Source organism: Aegilops tauschii, chromosome 2 (genome assembly GCF_002575655.3).
Source record: "Aegilops tauschii subsp. strangulata cultivar AL8/78 chromosome 2, Aet v6.0, whole genome shotgun sequence".
In the NCBI taxonomy this organism is placed as follows: Eukaryota; Viridiplantae; Streptophyta; class Magnoliopsida; order Poales; family Poaceae; genus Aegilops; species Aegilops tauschii.
The window spans coordinates 552,325,990-552,341,128 of record NC_053036.3 but is presented as its reverse complement, the minus strand read 5'-3'; the positions used below and the strand labels follow the sequence as shown (position 1 = coordinate 552,341,128).

The 15,139-nt window shown below is 42.8% G+C and overlaps 1 pseudogene; it reads right to left on the bottom strand.

Annotated features, from left to right (window-relative positions):
• Nucleotides 1-7,960: 7,960 nt before the first annotated feature.
• LOC120975143 (small nucleolar RNA Z247) lies at nt 7,961-8,058 on the bottom strand (annotated as a pseudogene).
• Nucleotides 8,059-15,139: the final 7,081 nt, after the last annotated feature.

Below are 15,139 nucleotides of genomic sequence, written 5' to 3'. Positions count from 1 at the left end.
TCATTTTCTGCAGCGATTTCTTCTGTATTTTCACCTGCAGTGCCAAAAATCTCATGCATGCTGTTATGAGAATCAGCCAATATTGGTTCACCGCAACTGTTTTCCCCTATGACATCACCGGTGAGATGGGAGGGCAATAGGAGGATTTCTTGGCGAAGGAGTGCTCCGGCATTGGGATGAAGATCGGCAAAGGGGAATTTAGTTTCATCAAAAACAACATCCCTGGAGATGTAGACACGACCGGTGGAAACATCGAGGCATTTCACGCCTTTGTGTTGAGCACTATAGCCAATAAATACACATTGTGTCGAGCGGAACATGAGCTTTCTATTGTTGTAAGGTCTGAGGTTTGGCCAATAGGCACATCCAAAGACACGAAGTGACTTGTACTCAGGTTTGGTGTGGAGAAGTCGCTCAGTGGGAGTTTCATAGTTGATGACTCGGCTAGGTAATATATTGATGAGATGCACGGCGGTGAGAAAGGCTTCATCCCAAAACTTAAGTGGCATAGATGCACGTGCAAGTAGAGAAAACCCTACTTCTACAATGTGTCTGTGCTTGCGCTCAGCTGACCCATTTTGCTGATGGGCATGTTGGCAAGAAACATGGTGAGATACACCAAGTTGTTGGAAGAAGGAATTCAACTTTTCGTATTCCCCTCCCCAACAGATTGGACAGCAAGTATTTTGCTATCAAATTTCCTCTCAACTAAAGCTTGGAAATTTTGGAATACTTGAAACACATCAGATCTTTTCTTAAGAAGATAGATCCAGGAATATTTGCTGTAGTCATCAATGAAACTCACATAATAACTATGTCTACCAACAGAGGAGGGGGCAGGACCCCAAACATCAGAAAAAATGAGTTGCAAAGGTTTGGTAGAAATACTCATAGAAATTGGATATGGTAATTGATGGCTTTTAGCCTTTTGAAAAGAATCACAAATTGTTTCACAATTGTGCTCTCCAACATATGGGAGCTTATTTTTCCTAAGCAATCTTTCAACTAAAGAAAATGATGCATGCCCTAAACGATCGTGCCACCGAGAGGATGAGAGCTTGGTGACACCACATGCTTGTTTATTGAGCCTCCTAAGTTCGGGAATCAACACATACAGTCCTCGAACGCATATACCTCGATATAGGATTTTCTTCATGACCTGGTCCTTGATGAAAAATAAGAAGGGGTGAAACTCAAGAAACACATGATTATCAAGGGTGATTCGATGAACTGAAAGAAGATTCATGGAGGCTTTAGGGACATGCAAGATTTTTCTAAGATGAAGTTTTCGATGAGGGGTTTTAATAGTTGAGTGACCAATATGACAGATTTTCATACCTTCTCCATTGGCAGCATGGATTTGGTCGGGGCCGCGGTACTTCTCCCTCATGGTCACTTTCTCTAGTTCGCCCGTGATGTGGTTGGTAGCACCACACGTACCAGTTTGTATCGACGTCATACGATCCTTCAGCACCGCCGGCTACTTTCTCGTCTTGGGATGAGTCGTTGTCATCCTCAAATGGTACCAGCAGTCCTTCGCGGAGTGCCCCAGCTTGCCGCAGATCTGACACTTGACAGCATCGGGGCGAGACCTAGCAGAGGAGTTGTTGCGGCGACCCTTGGTGTTGTTGTAGGAGGGCCGGCCGCTGCCATTGCCGCTGTTGGTGTTGTTGTTGGCGCGAGGGTTGTTGTTGCCGTTTTGCCCCTTGCTCGGAGGGCCACAGTAGTGGGAGGAGCCACCACAGCCACGTGAAGCACCGTTGGCCGAAGACTTGAAGTCGTTGTCGTTGCCGCGGTAGAGCGCCACCCTCTGGTCGAAGTTGCTCATCTGAGCAAAGAGCTCATCGAGCGTGACCACTAGTAGAAAACAGGGCTTTCGTTCGGGCCTGGCCAGCCCATTAGTCCCGGTTCCGCATGAACCGGGACCCATGGGGTGCATTAGTCCCGATTCGTGAGCCCAGGGGGCCGGCCGGGCCACGTGGGCCACTGGTCCCGGTTCGTCTGGACCTTTTGGTCCCGGTTCAACGCACGAACCGGGACCAATGCGCCTCGCCCCTGGCCCATGACCATTAGTCCCGGTTTGTGCCACAAACCGGAACTAAAGGGTTGGTCCTCGTTGCGGCCAGAGTTTAGTCCCACCTCGCCAACCGAAGGGCGCTCACACCGGTTTATAAGCCCGTCCCTCTCTGCCTTGTTGAGCTCCTTTCAAAATAAAAATAGATGCCCTTATACAGGGAATTTGACCTAAATTCATAGTGAGTTTCTCTGAAATTCATAGAAATTTATTATGAATTTAGGTTGAATTTTCTCTATAGGCGCATCTATGCTCATTTTTTTATGTTGGGGTTGGCGATCTTTACAGACTTTTTGTGTGTTGAATATGCACCATTCAAAATCAGTCTCTGCTTTGAATGGTTCATTTTGAACACACAAAAAGTCAGGAGTTCAAATAAGTTTAAAAAAATGAAATCCCTTTGTAATAGACGAGTTTCCGTATGAAATCCTGATACTTTGAAAGAGATTGTCCGTTTTGTACACGAAGTGCATCCAAATTTTGCCGGGACCCTCTCAACTTTATTGCACATGCTATGTGGATGAAATGATGATACCATGCCAACTTTCAACCTTTTCAGAGTTTATTTGAAATGCTTTTCAATTTTAGGGTCTTATAGCTCAAAATAATTAGTAAATGCATGAAAAATAACAAATGAAGTCAGAAAGGATTGAAAAATGATGATGTGGCTTTGAATGGTGCATTTTGAACACACAAAAAGTCAGGAGTTCAAATAAGTTTTAAAAAATGAAATCCCTTTGTAACAGACGAGTTTCCGTATGAAATCCTGATATTTTGAAAGAGATTGTCCGTTTTGTACACGAAGTGCATCTAGTTTTTGCCGTAACCCTCTCAACTTTCTTGCACATGCTATGTGGATGAAATGATGATACCATGCCAACTTTCAACCTTTTCAGAGTTCATTTGAAATGTTTTTCAATTTTAGGGTCTTATAGCTTAAAATAATTAGTAAATGCATGAAAAATAACAAATAAAATAAATAAGTACTTAGAAACAAAATAGTATAAACTTTATTAAAATATATAAGTAGAAACAGAATAAAATAAACTTTAATAAAATTTATGAAACTAAAATTAACAAAGTATTTTCTGTTCAAAACATTATAAGAAACCTCTACTATTATTGAAACTAAAATCATATAAAATTGATGCAACTAAAATTATCTAAGTATTTTCTGTTCAAAATCATTAAAAGCAAAAAGAATTTTCATAAAGAACTTTTTTTGATAGAAACTTTAATAGCAAAAAGAATTATCATAAAGTAAAATAAATAAGTAATTAGAAACAAAACAAAATAAAATAAATAAGTATTTTGTTGTAAGTAGAAACAAAATAAAATAAACAAAGCAAAAAAGAAAACAAAAAAACTGGGAAAAATAAAAAAATGCCACCTACTGGGCCACCACGGCCTGAATACAACTAGAAACCCATCCATGGGCCAAGATTCAGGCCCGCAGCAGGCCCACAGGCATAGTAGTGCAAGATTAGGCCCAGAGGCCTGCAGTTCAGAGGAGTTCAATGGAGATGGCGGGGCAGGGCTTATAAACAGGTCCTGCCGCTCCTCGGCTAGCGAGGTGGGACTAAACATCCCACCGCACCGCGGCTTTGGCAGGCGCAGGACATTGGTCCCGGTTGGTGCCACGAACCGGGACCAATGCACACCTTTGGTCCTGGTTCGTGGCACCAACCGGAACCAATGCCCAACCTTTAGTCCCGGTTGGTGCCACCAACCGGGACCAAAGACCAAAGAGGGGCATTTGTCCCGGTCCGTGACAAGAACCGGGACTAAAGCTTCATGTATATAAGGCACACTTGTGAAAATTTTGGTTTGCATCTTGCAGTTCGCCCCCGACGACGCGCGCGGAGAGGACGCCGCCAGGCTGCCGGACGCCGTCGCCGTCGCCCCCGCCCCGGAGCCCACGCCGACGCCGTCGCCGTCCGCTGCCCCCGCCATCGCCGTCGCCCCCGCCCCGGAGCCCACGCCGACGCCGTCCGCCGCCCACGCCGTCGCCGTCCGCCGCCAACGCCGTCGCCGTCGCCCGTGCCCTGCTCCGCGCGCCCGCCCGGATCCTCTGCACGCCGACGCCGTCCGCCGCCCCCACCGTCGCCGTCGCCCTAGCCGGCTGGCCCCGCTGTGAGCCGCCGCCGCCCCGAATCCTTTTTTTTCATTTTTTTTGTATATGTACTTTTTCCATGTATATATACTAGTAAGTGTTTAATAAAATTAGTTAGATTAGTTGAATTAGATGTTTTTCCATGTATTTTAGATTAGTTGAATTAGATGTTTTTTGTCAATTTATGTATATATATGTGCATATTTAGAAAAAAATTGTGTTGAACTAGTTAAATATAATAGAACTAGTTAAACAAGTTTATTTTTAGTAAGTGCTTAGTAGTTGAACTAGTTGATTTAATAAAACTATTTTCTTTTACTATAGAAGTAGTTTATTTTAGTAAGTACTACTTTATTTTATTTATAGTAAGTGCTTAATTAGTAGTTGAACTAGTTGATTTAATAAAACTACTTTATTTTACTATATATAGAAGTAGTTTCTTTTTAGTAAGAACTACTTTATTTTATTTATTTATAGTAAGTGCTTAGTAGTTGAACTAGTTGAACTACTTTATTTTAGCAAGAAAATTAATAGAATTAGTTTATTTTTTTAGTTCAAGCAATTAATCCCGCATCGACGTCGACGATGCCTATCCCGCATCCTCGTCGTCGACTCGGCGGAGAAGGCCGGCTTGATCAGAGGGGCCATGTCCGGGACTGGGCTCCGCCGGGCTGGTTTTGGGAGGTGCTACCTTCCGGTGGGCGTAGGTTGGTGAGGAGCCAGCCCGTCGTTGACCCGATCCTTGTTTGGTGGCGGTCGCATGGGCCAGTGACGGTGCCGAGGCTTCCGGACACCGCGGAGGTGGTACGTCACCGTGTCAGCGAGGAGGACCAGCACGTCCGTCGCTACATGGTTGCGTTGGAGGGCAGGTTCGACAATACCTGGCAGGTTCTTCAGGGATCTCACTGGAGCTATGATCCTGTGATGGCTCCGTCCCTTTGGGTGTCCACCGCCCGCGCCGATACCCGTCGGGCGCTACTGTTCTAGCTATACTAGCGATGCTATATGTATGATAGTATTCGAGGTGTATTAGTGATAATATTCGACGATGTACAGACGCATGGAGATGATGTAGTTTTGCTTATAATTGAATGCATCCTAATTTGAATACTACTTTATTTTGTGATTTGATTTTGCTTATTGAATGCTCAAAGTGGAAAACTACTCCTACTTTGAATGCTAAAATTGGAGAGCACTATGCAAGGCGTATGCATATGATTAGTTGATAGCTTATAGGGTTTTTGTTTTCGCAGAAATCTAGGAGCCCCCGGCCCCTCCATCATCCCCGCCGTCGTCCCCGTCACCGCCCCCTCCAACATCAAGGTGAGACTAGCCAAATCCTCTTTTAGAAAGATAATTAAACGATATTTCGGGTTGACTGTAAGTCTGTCGAGTCTCCACCATATATGAGAGGACGAAGAATCCCGACTGTTGTCGTGGGGGTAGCTTCTCCTTCGTTCCCATGTGCTAGACAATTTGGTGTAATGCACTCGAGAACGAAAGGAGGAGCTACCATACCATCACCGACGGTCGCAAATGTCAGAGAGGAATCAGTGAGGGAGAGTTCTACCATATATATATGAGAGGATGAAGAATCCCGACTGTTGTCGTGGGGGTCGCTTCTCCTTTGTTCCCGTGTGCTAGACATTTTGGTGTAATGCACTCGGGGACAAATGGAGGAGGGACCATCACCAACGGTCGAATGTATACACCACGTGAGCTGAGAGTTTTCAAGAAAAGACTCGACAAACCGATAGTCAACCCGTGATAAATAATAATGATCTAACTTAGGTTTTTTAGTACATATATTTAATTGTAGACGTTTAATATTTGAATTATGAACATAGGAAATGTCGTACTCGGACGACGAAAGTCTCCCAGAGTGCGACTGGTGCCACGATGACCGAGGTCAGTGCGACAGGCCTCACCTGGACGAAGATTGGCGCTTCAGTATTAAGCTGGAGGAGACCTTCGATGTTGAAACGGTACGCAACGACGACAACTGTTATTTTTTCGTAATTAAGCACGACTTCAACTATTTCAACGTGTACTTTTCATCTTTTACAATTCGGCTAGCTTATCCCATGCCATGCAAGACGCTACGTCTTGGAGAGGATGGGTTTTGAAGACTATGAAAGTATGAAAACAAAGAAAATTCACCTAAGGACCCATCATGATATAGATTTTAAAGTAAATCTGTATAATTCTGAGAGCGTAGCCCATTTTGGTTGCAAAAATTGGGAAGCATTTTGCAAGATGTATGGTTTTGATGAGGGTATGCTTGTCACCATGGATCTTGGTGATCCTGACATCGAGCAAGACAATATGGACATTTGGGTCCTTGTTGATACGCCTCCAATTCTACCGCTATGTGAGTTTCTCAAACATAGTTATTAGCTAATTTATATTGTTCATTTCAAAATAGTTGACAGCTTATTTTCATTGACAGCTTATTTTGATTGTTCAAACAATGTGCGGAACATGGTAGATAGAACCTACTACACCGATGGCTCTGAGTTAACTTATAAGGAGAAAACTCATCTGGTCAGATTTTGTACTGATCTTGAGAATTACAATATCTGTTGTAAAACTCCTCCACATTATGGTCAATACGTGCCACTAGTGCACGTGTTGAACTACGGTAACTACTATGGAGATACCCTGGTAAGATTTCTTACTATTACGACATCTGTGCATCTTTTGCATACTTCTAAAACTAGTACATCATTGCTAACTATGAAGTTATTACTATGTTTTTCAACAGATAATCCCAGAGGATTGTGTGCCTCATTTGATGTATCAGAATGGTAGGCTTGATGTTTTGAACATACAACCAGGTCATCCTACGAATCTCAACTGTCCATACCGGATTTCTAAAAGAAGTGGAGACATGCAAATCAAAGAATGGAAAAAATGTATGGACAGTCGCAGGAAGGTTCTTGGAAGCAAAAGGAAGCAAAGCGCAAGAATTGGAGATAGGATGATCTCCATTCTTCATAATGGAGAGTCAGGGTCTATATTGTTTTATGCTATTTTACCTTAAAGAGGGTATTTTGGTCCAACCTAATACTGATGATCATGTGCTAAGAACAATTAAGTAGGGTTGGTTCGATGACTATGAGGATGATGATCGTATGACTGGTTATTAATAACGAGTAGAAGTTGTATGATGATGATTAGTAGGACTTGTTATTATATATGATGATGCATGATGCACGCATGAAGAGTTATTATATATCAGCGGGTGAAATGAACATGGATTGGATTGAAGTGAAGGCAACATGCATGTGGTGCATGTCGAAAGTAGTACAATCCAAACTTGATCAAGTTAGGATTAGTATTACTTTCGACATGCACCACATGTTGTCTTCACTTCAATCCAAGCCATGTTTAGGCATAACAGTACGTAGCGTTGGTAAACCAAGTACGGAGATATAAGAGAGGACACTTCTCTCTAATAGCTACCTAATAACAACCTAAATTAATCCCCAAAACCCCTAAATCAGCCCCTTTCAAAAAAAACAAAAACCTCAGCTCCAGCCAGATGCTGACGCGTGGATGCCCATTGGTCCCGATTGGTGTCACCAACCAGGACCAAAGGCCCCCCGGCCTGGGCTGGCCGCAGCGGCCACGTGGAGGCCCATCTGTCCCGGTTCGTGTAAGAACTGGAACTAAAGGGTTAGGGCATTAGTAACGACCCTTTAGTCCCGGTTCAAAAACCGGGACAAAAGGCCCTTACCAACCGGGACAATAGGCCCTTTTTCTACTAGTGGACTGGGATGGTGCGAGCATCCAGCACTGAGACCAGCGGCTGGTACTCCATGTCGAGCCCCGCAAGGATGTGAGAGATCAGTTGATCATCCTCCAGGGGCTTTCCCGCCGCTGCCAGCTCATCCGCCAGCGAGCGCATCTGGGCAAAGTACGTCGCCACGGACTGCTGCCCCTTCTGCGCATTGGCAAGTGCTATGCGTATGTTGTTGATGCGGGAGATCGAGGTCGATGAGAACATGTGCGCGAGCGCCGTCCAGAGATTGTGCGCATGGGTGATGGCCGTAACCTGCACAAGCACTTCCTTCGACAAGTTATTCAGCAGATACCCTAATACATGATGATCTTCCCTGATCCAGATTGAATGCAGGGGATTTGGCGACGACTCCTCCTTTCCATCCGCCAGCTTGGTGATGACGGTCGAGGCAGGTTCCTTCATGGATCCATCGACGTAGCCGAAGAACCCCACGCCTCGGAGTTGCGGCGTGATCTGGGTACACCAGAGCACGTAGTTCGTGCACGTGAGCTTCTCGGTGATCTGGCCGGTCAGGGTGCCCTGAGGAACGCTCGAGGAGGAGGACATGGTAGCTTGGTGGTGGAGATCGAGAACTAGGTGTAATGGAAGAGGATAGCTCTGTATACCATGTGGAAAGTTTAGGGAAACGTCGTACCCTACCGAGGGCGACAGGTTCGTGTTTATATAGCCAGCGCTTATCTCTGGTACATGCGTACAGGTTGTTCAGATTACAAACTTGGGATACAAGGGATAGAGAAGAATATATTCGGTTACAAGAGATAGAACTAACTTAAACAACCAATGTATATCTCTACATCTCTACGAGTCCAACCTGGCTAAACCTGACGCATGTAGCATGTTTAACAGTGGCAAGTCACACAAAATTGATGGGCCAGGTTATAACAGAATGCGGCGGTGCTAAAGGTCAATGCGAACGGTCATCGTATGATTTGTCACTGTTTCTGTTACTGTTTAGAGACATAGCCGAGAAAGACGGAAAGCTCACGCCCTTTGAATTGGGCATCTTTGATGCCATTCACCCGTAGGAAGTTGAGAAATGCAGGTCATGTCTTCTGCCTGCTCACCATGTTTAATGAGAAAGTAGAGCGCTACAGCTACCTACAAGACTGCAAGAGGGAGGGGAAGACATCTCAAGGCGTGACATCCACTTACTTTGGCTGGATTGATTTTCGGTGGGCTGAAGCATGGGGAATGCATTCACAGATTTATTCGGTGCAGAAGAGTTGGAGTGTACGGCTCCTCCCTTTCATTCATCCTGTAGAGGGTGGTCAGATCTTTTCTTTTTTGAAATAGGTCTTTTTTTAGGGGTAAGGTCTGATTTTTATAGAACATAAGCCACAATTGGGATACAATTCTTGGTACCTTATCTGAAGGAGTCGAGTTTGATTGGCATTGCCTACCCCCAAGAGAAAGATCCGGTGGGATTTTACTTGGGGTGAAGTGTGACACACTGGAGGTCCGGAATGTTGTCATGGGGGACTTTGCGGTTAAATTTCGAGTTCGGTCAAAGGTGGACGGATTCCAATGGGCACTCGTGGCAGTGTATGGAGCCGCTCAGCCTGAGCTCAAACCTGAGTTTTTGGCTGATTTAGTTCGTATTTGTGGAAATGAACAGCTCCCCATCCTGGTGGGGGTGACTTCAATATTATACGTCGGCGGGAAGAAAAGAACAATGACAACTTTGACGACAGATGGTTGTTTATGTTTAACACAATAATTGAAAGCCTTGACCTTAGAGAGATCGAGCTTTCTGGTAGAAAGTTCACTTGGGCCAATACCTTGCCAATCCCAACATATGAAAAGCTGGATCGTGTTCTCACCAGCGTGGATTGGGAGCAGAAGTTTCCTTTGGTGACGGTCAACGCATTATCGCGAGGGATTTCTGATCACACTCCATTGCTTGTTGACTCTGGGGAGGCAACTCACGTGGGAAATAAAAATAGCTTCTCGTTTGAATTAGCATGGTTTGAGCGAGAGGGTTTCCTGGATTTAATAGCACAGGAGTGGGCAAAAGATTCAGGAGGACGATCGAGTATAGAAAGATGGCAGAATAAGATTAGGCACTTACGTCAGTTCCTTCGTGGATGGGCTAAACATCTGAGTGGCGTCTATAGGGTTGAAAAGGATAGGCTCCTTGACATTATCAGTAACTTAGATTTAAAAGCCGAGTCATCCATTTTAGATCACAGGAAGCTGGAAGCTAAAGTGGAGGCTAAACTCAGGCTCAAAGAACTGCTTCGAGAGGAAGAGTTGAAGTGGGCTCTTAGAGCTAAAGTGCAAAAGGTCGTCCAAGGGGACGACAATACTCAATTCTTTCACATGATTGCGAATGGCAAGCATAGGAAAAATAGAATATTCCAACTAGAGCAAGATGAGGGGACGATTGTGGGTCAGGATAACCTCAAACTGTACATCACCAATTATTACAAATAGTTGTTTGGGGTTCCTGAAGAGAGTTTTCTATCCTTAGACGAGTCGAGGGTGGACGATATACCTCAACTTACAACGGATGAGAACGATATCCTAACCGCCCAGTTTTCGGAGAAAGAGGTGTTTGACGCAATTTCACAGATGAAAAATAATAAAGCTCCTGGACCGGATGGATTCCCGGCTGAGTTCTATAAGAGATGTTGGCTTATTATCAAGGGAGATTTGCTTCCAATGTTCTATGATATGTTCGATGGGCATTTGCAGCTATTTCACCTAAACTTTGGGACCATTACTCTCCTCCCTAAGAAAACAGATGTAGTGCGGATTGAGCAGTTCCGACCGATCTGTCTTCTCAATGTCAGTTTTAAAATCTTTACCAAGGTGGGGACGAATAGATTAACACAGATTGCACATACTGTGGTACAGCCTTCTCAAACAGCATTCATGCCGGATAGAAACATCCTAGAAGGGGTAGTGGTTCTTCATGAAACGCTACATGAGATCCACACGAAAAAACTAGATGGAATGGTTTTTAAGGTGGATTTTGAGAAGGCGTACGATAAAGTTAAGTGGCCATTTCTTCAGCAAGCCTTGCGGATGAAAGGATTTGATCAGTCCTGGAGGAAGCAGGTCGACTCCTTTACGCAGAAGGGCAGTGTCGGAATCAAAGTAAATGACGATTTAGGTCATTACTTCCAGACACATAAGGGTCTGAGACAGGGAGACCCGATGTCACCTATTTTGTTTAACATAGTAGTGGACATGTTGACGATACAAATAGGGAGAGCTAAAGATAATGGCCAGGTTGGTGGACTCGTTCCGCATCTAGTTGATGGAGGAGTTTCCATCTTACAATATGCGGATGATACCATCATCTTTATGGAGCATGATTTGGCGAAAGCTAGAAACATGAAGCTTCTGCTATGCCTTTTTGAGCAACTGTTGGGACTTAAGATTAACTTTAATAAAAGTGAATTGTTCTGCTTTGGGAGAGCTAAAGACGAACAAGAAGCTTCTAAACAGTTGTTTGGATGTGAATTGGGTTCGATGCCGTTTACATATCTGGGCATATCGATTCACCATCGCAAGCTTTCTAATAATGAATGGAAGTGTATTGAAGATCGATTTGAAAAGAAGCTTAGTTGCTGGAAGGGCAAACTAATGTCATATGGAGGCCGACTAATTCTCATTAATTCGGTGCTCACAAGTATGCCAATGTTTCTTTTGTCCTTCTTCGAAGTCCCAGTTGGGGTCCGGAAAAGATTGGACTTTTATCGTTCTCGTTTTTTCTGGCAGAGTGATGAGTTAAAAAGGAAGTACAGACTCGCTAGATGGGATATTATCTGCAGGCCAAAAGACCAAGGGGGGCTGGGTATCGAAAATTTAGAGGTGAAAAACAGATGTCTTCTCAGCAAATGGTTGTACAAGCTATCTGTAGAGACCGAGGCCACGTGGGCACAGATTCTGCGTAATAAGTACCTTCATTCTAAAACCTTAGCTCAGGTTTTTTTTTTAGAAAAGGAGGATGACCCCCAGCCTCTGCATCTGGGAGATGCATACGGCCACAAAACCTTAGCTCAGGTGACAGTCAGACCGACCGACTCACCATTCTGGAAAGGTCTGATGAGAGTTAGATCAGCATTTTTCCACAGGGTAAGATTCATTATTGGTAATGGTACTTCAACGAGATTCTGGGAGGATACATGGTTAGGGGAGACGCCTCTAGCTATCCAATATCCTTCTCTCTATAATATTGTTCAGCGTAGAGATGCTTACGTTGTAACAGTACTACAGTACACTCCCCTTAATATACAATTTAGGAGGACTTTAGCGGGAAACCGTTGGGAAGCTTGGCTCCATCTTGTGAGAAGACTGATGGATGTTCAACTCTCTCAACAGCCAGACAAGTTTCGCTGGAAACTCACTCAGAATGGAGTATTTTCGGTAAAATCCATGTATGTGGATATTATTAATTTTGGCATTATCCCTAGATCTTTGCACATCTGGAAAGTCAAAGTGCCCTTAAAAATTAAAGTGTTTATGTGGTTTGTTCATAAGCAAGTCATTCTAACTAAGGACAATTTGGCTAAACGTAACTGGACAGAATCGCCGAGATGTAGTTTTTGTGATCATGATGAGTCTGTCAAACACCTCTTTCTCGATTGCCCGATGGCAAAAATATTTGACGGTCTGTGCACATAGCTTTTAACATTACTCCTCCGAATACCATCCACACGTTATTTGGGACGTGGTTGGATGGAATACAATCAGGCACCGCGAAGCTCATTCGTGTAGGAGTGTGTGCTTTATTATGGGCTATATGGAATTGCAGGAACGATTTGGTTTTTAACAGAACAACACATATTCATTTCTTGCAGTTGTGTTTCGGGCTACTACAATGCTCCGTATGTGGTCGCTACTCACTCCGACGGATGCCAGGGAGCGTATGGTTACTGGGTCTATCCGTTGGGAGACGGTAGCACGGGATATCTTCAACCGGTTTGGATGGCGGTCATGTAATAGGATAGGAGTTTAGTTTCCTATCTCTTTTTCTATGCCGGTTGTGGCTATTCCGATCTCTTGCAATTAGCTCTTGATGAGTGATCTTTTATATTGTGAGACCGGTTGACTTTGTCAGACTATTTGCTTTTAGTAATAAGATGGCCGCATGCATCTTTCTGATGCAGAGGCCGGGGGATAACCTCCTTTTTGAAAGAAAAAGTCGGGATACAATTTGGATTATGAGGATGGACCGGCCACAGGTGGCGCCCCTAACCTAACGATAGCAAAAATCTAGCTAAGCTATGAGGTACGTTATTTGCGGCTTGGCCTTGAAAGAGGAATTTACAGTTAAAACTACCGTCCATATTGTTCGGTGTTGCACTTGTTGATGTCTTGAGCCACTTGTTTTGAGTCACATGCGATGACGAAATTTTGGAGAAGAAGATCTTCTGCCATGGATAGCACCTCTCTACATGCGAACGCTTCGAGGCTGGCCTCATCTTCATTTTTGAAAGAGATGGGCATTCGGTCTCACCTCACACAGAGGTCCATTTTGTAAGGGGTCCTCTCTACCCAAGGCCTTTCTACCCAGCGCTCACGATCCCCTCCTATGGGTCGGCCTAGCAAGGAAGCTCATCTGGTTCAGCGCTCGCTCAAGCATCGGGCGCCACTGTGTCTTTTAGGAAAAAGGAAAGAGAGGGATTCGAACACTAGGTGCCTATAGCGAGACGTAGGCAAGCTTCGCCTGAAGGCAAGCGCGCGCTGGGCTGGCCCAGGCGTGCGTGAGGCCACAGGCCACAGCCTTGTTTTTTCCCTACTTTTTATTTAATTTTTTTACTTCCTTATTTTACTTTTGTTTATACTTTAAAATATTCTAATTATACATATTACAAAAAAACACTTTACAAACATTTAAAAATGTTACAATGTTAAATGTGTATAGACAAAATGTTTCTCATGTACACAGAGAATGTATATAAAATATATATATACAATGAGTACAAAAATGTTGATTGTGTATTTAAAAGATGTAAATCAAGCATTTTATTTTTTTAATTATTTTTCAAGAAAAGTAAATCAATCATTTAAAAAATGTTAATTGCCTATAGAAATTTTTTCTCATGTGTACAAAAAATATGTAAAATATACAAAAGGTATGAAAAATATTGATCATATATTTTAAAAATATTAAAGGTGTATAACATTTTCCTACTGTAAAAACTATATAAAAAATAGACTAAATAAAATTAGACATCAAAAACATATACTTCAAAATAATTATGTATTTAAAAAATGTTAAACATGCATATAAAAAAGTTCCTGATGTATACAAAAAATGTGCATTATGTGTTAAAACAATATTTATTGTCATTAACAAAATGTTCGCCATGTATTAAAAAATGTTGACTATGTATTTAAAAAATATTGATCTTGTATTCCAAAATGTTAAACATGTGTATTAGATATATAAGAAAAATGTGCAATGTGTATGGAAAAGAGTAAACTTCAAACTATACAAGTTTTCAAAAAATGTTAAGCATGTATATGAAATATATTTTTGATTTATATGAAAAATGTTGAATGTGTACATACAAAAATTGACATGTGTTGAAAAAAGAAACTGATGAAAAGTGACAAAAGAACAAAAAAACAAAGAAATCCAATAAAATGTAAAAAGCAAAAACAAAGAAAGGAAATGAAAATCAAAGAAAGCCATTGCAAAAGAATGGAAACGGTGAAAACTGAGAAATAAACAAAGAAAAACGAAGAAAACCAACAAAAAAAGAAAACAAAAGAAAGAAAAGCGAAAAACAGAGAAAACCGAGAAAAGAAACAAAGATGATGAAGCAAAAAATAAAATAAAATTAATTGTAATCATGAAAGAGATGAAGAAAGCTGATGAAAAGATGAAAAATAAACAGACAAATGGAAAAACGGTGAAGAAACAGAAAAAATGATAGAAAAAAAGGAAACTAAAAAGAAAAAAAGGGAAGAAACGAACGCAGTTAACGCAACGAACCTCGACCGAGCGAGCGCGGAGACAAAAAAACGCTAATAATGGGCTTCAGGCGAGACCAAAGCTACTCTCACGTTAAGCGAGATATAGCTCTGACTTAACATCACTCGGGAGGTTCCTAAAAAGAACATATCCCTACGGATAAGCTGGTTAACCGGTTAGCCAGTCGAACCAGTAAACTAGTTGACTGGATGACTG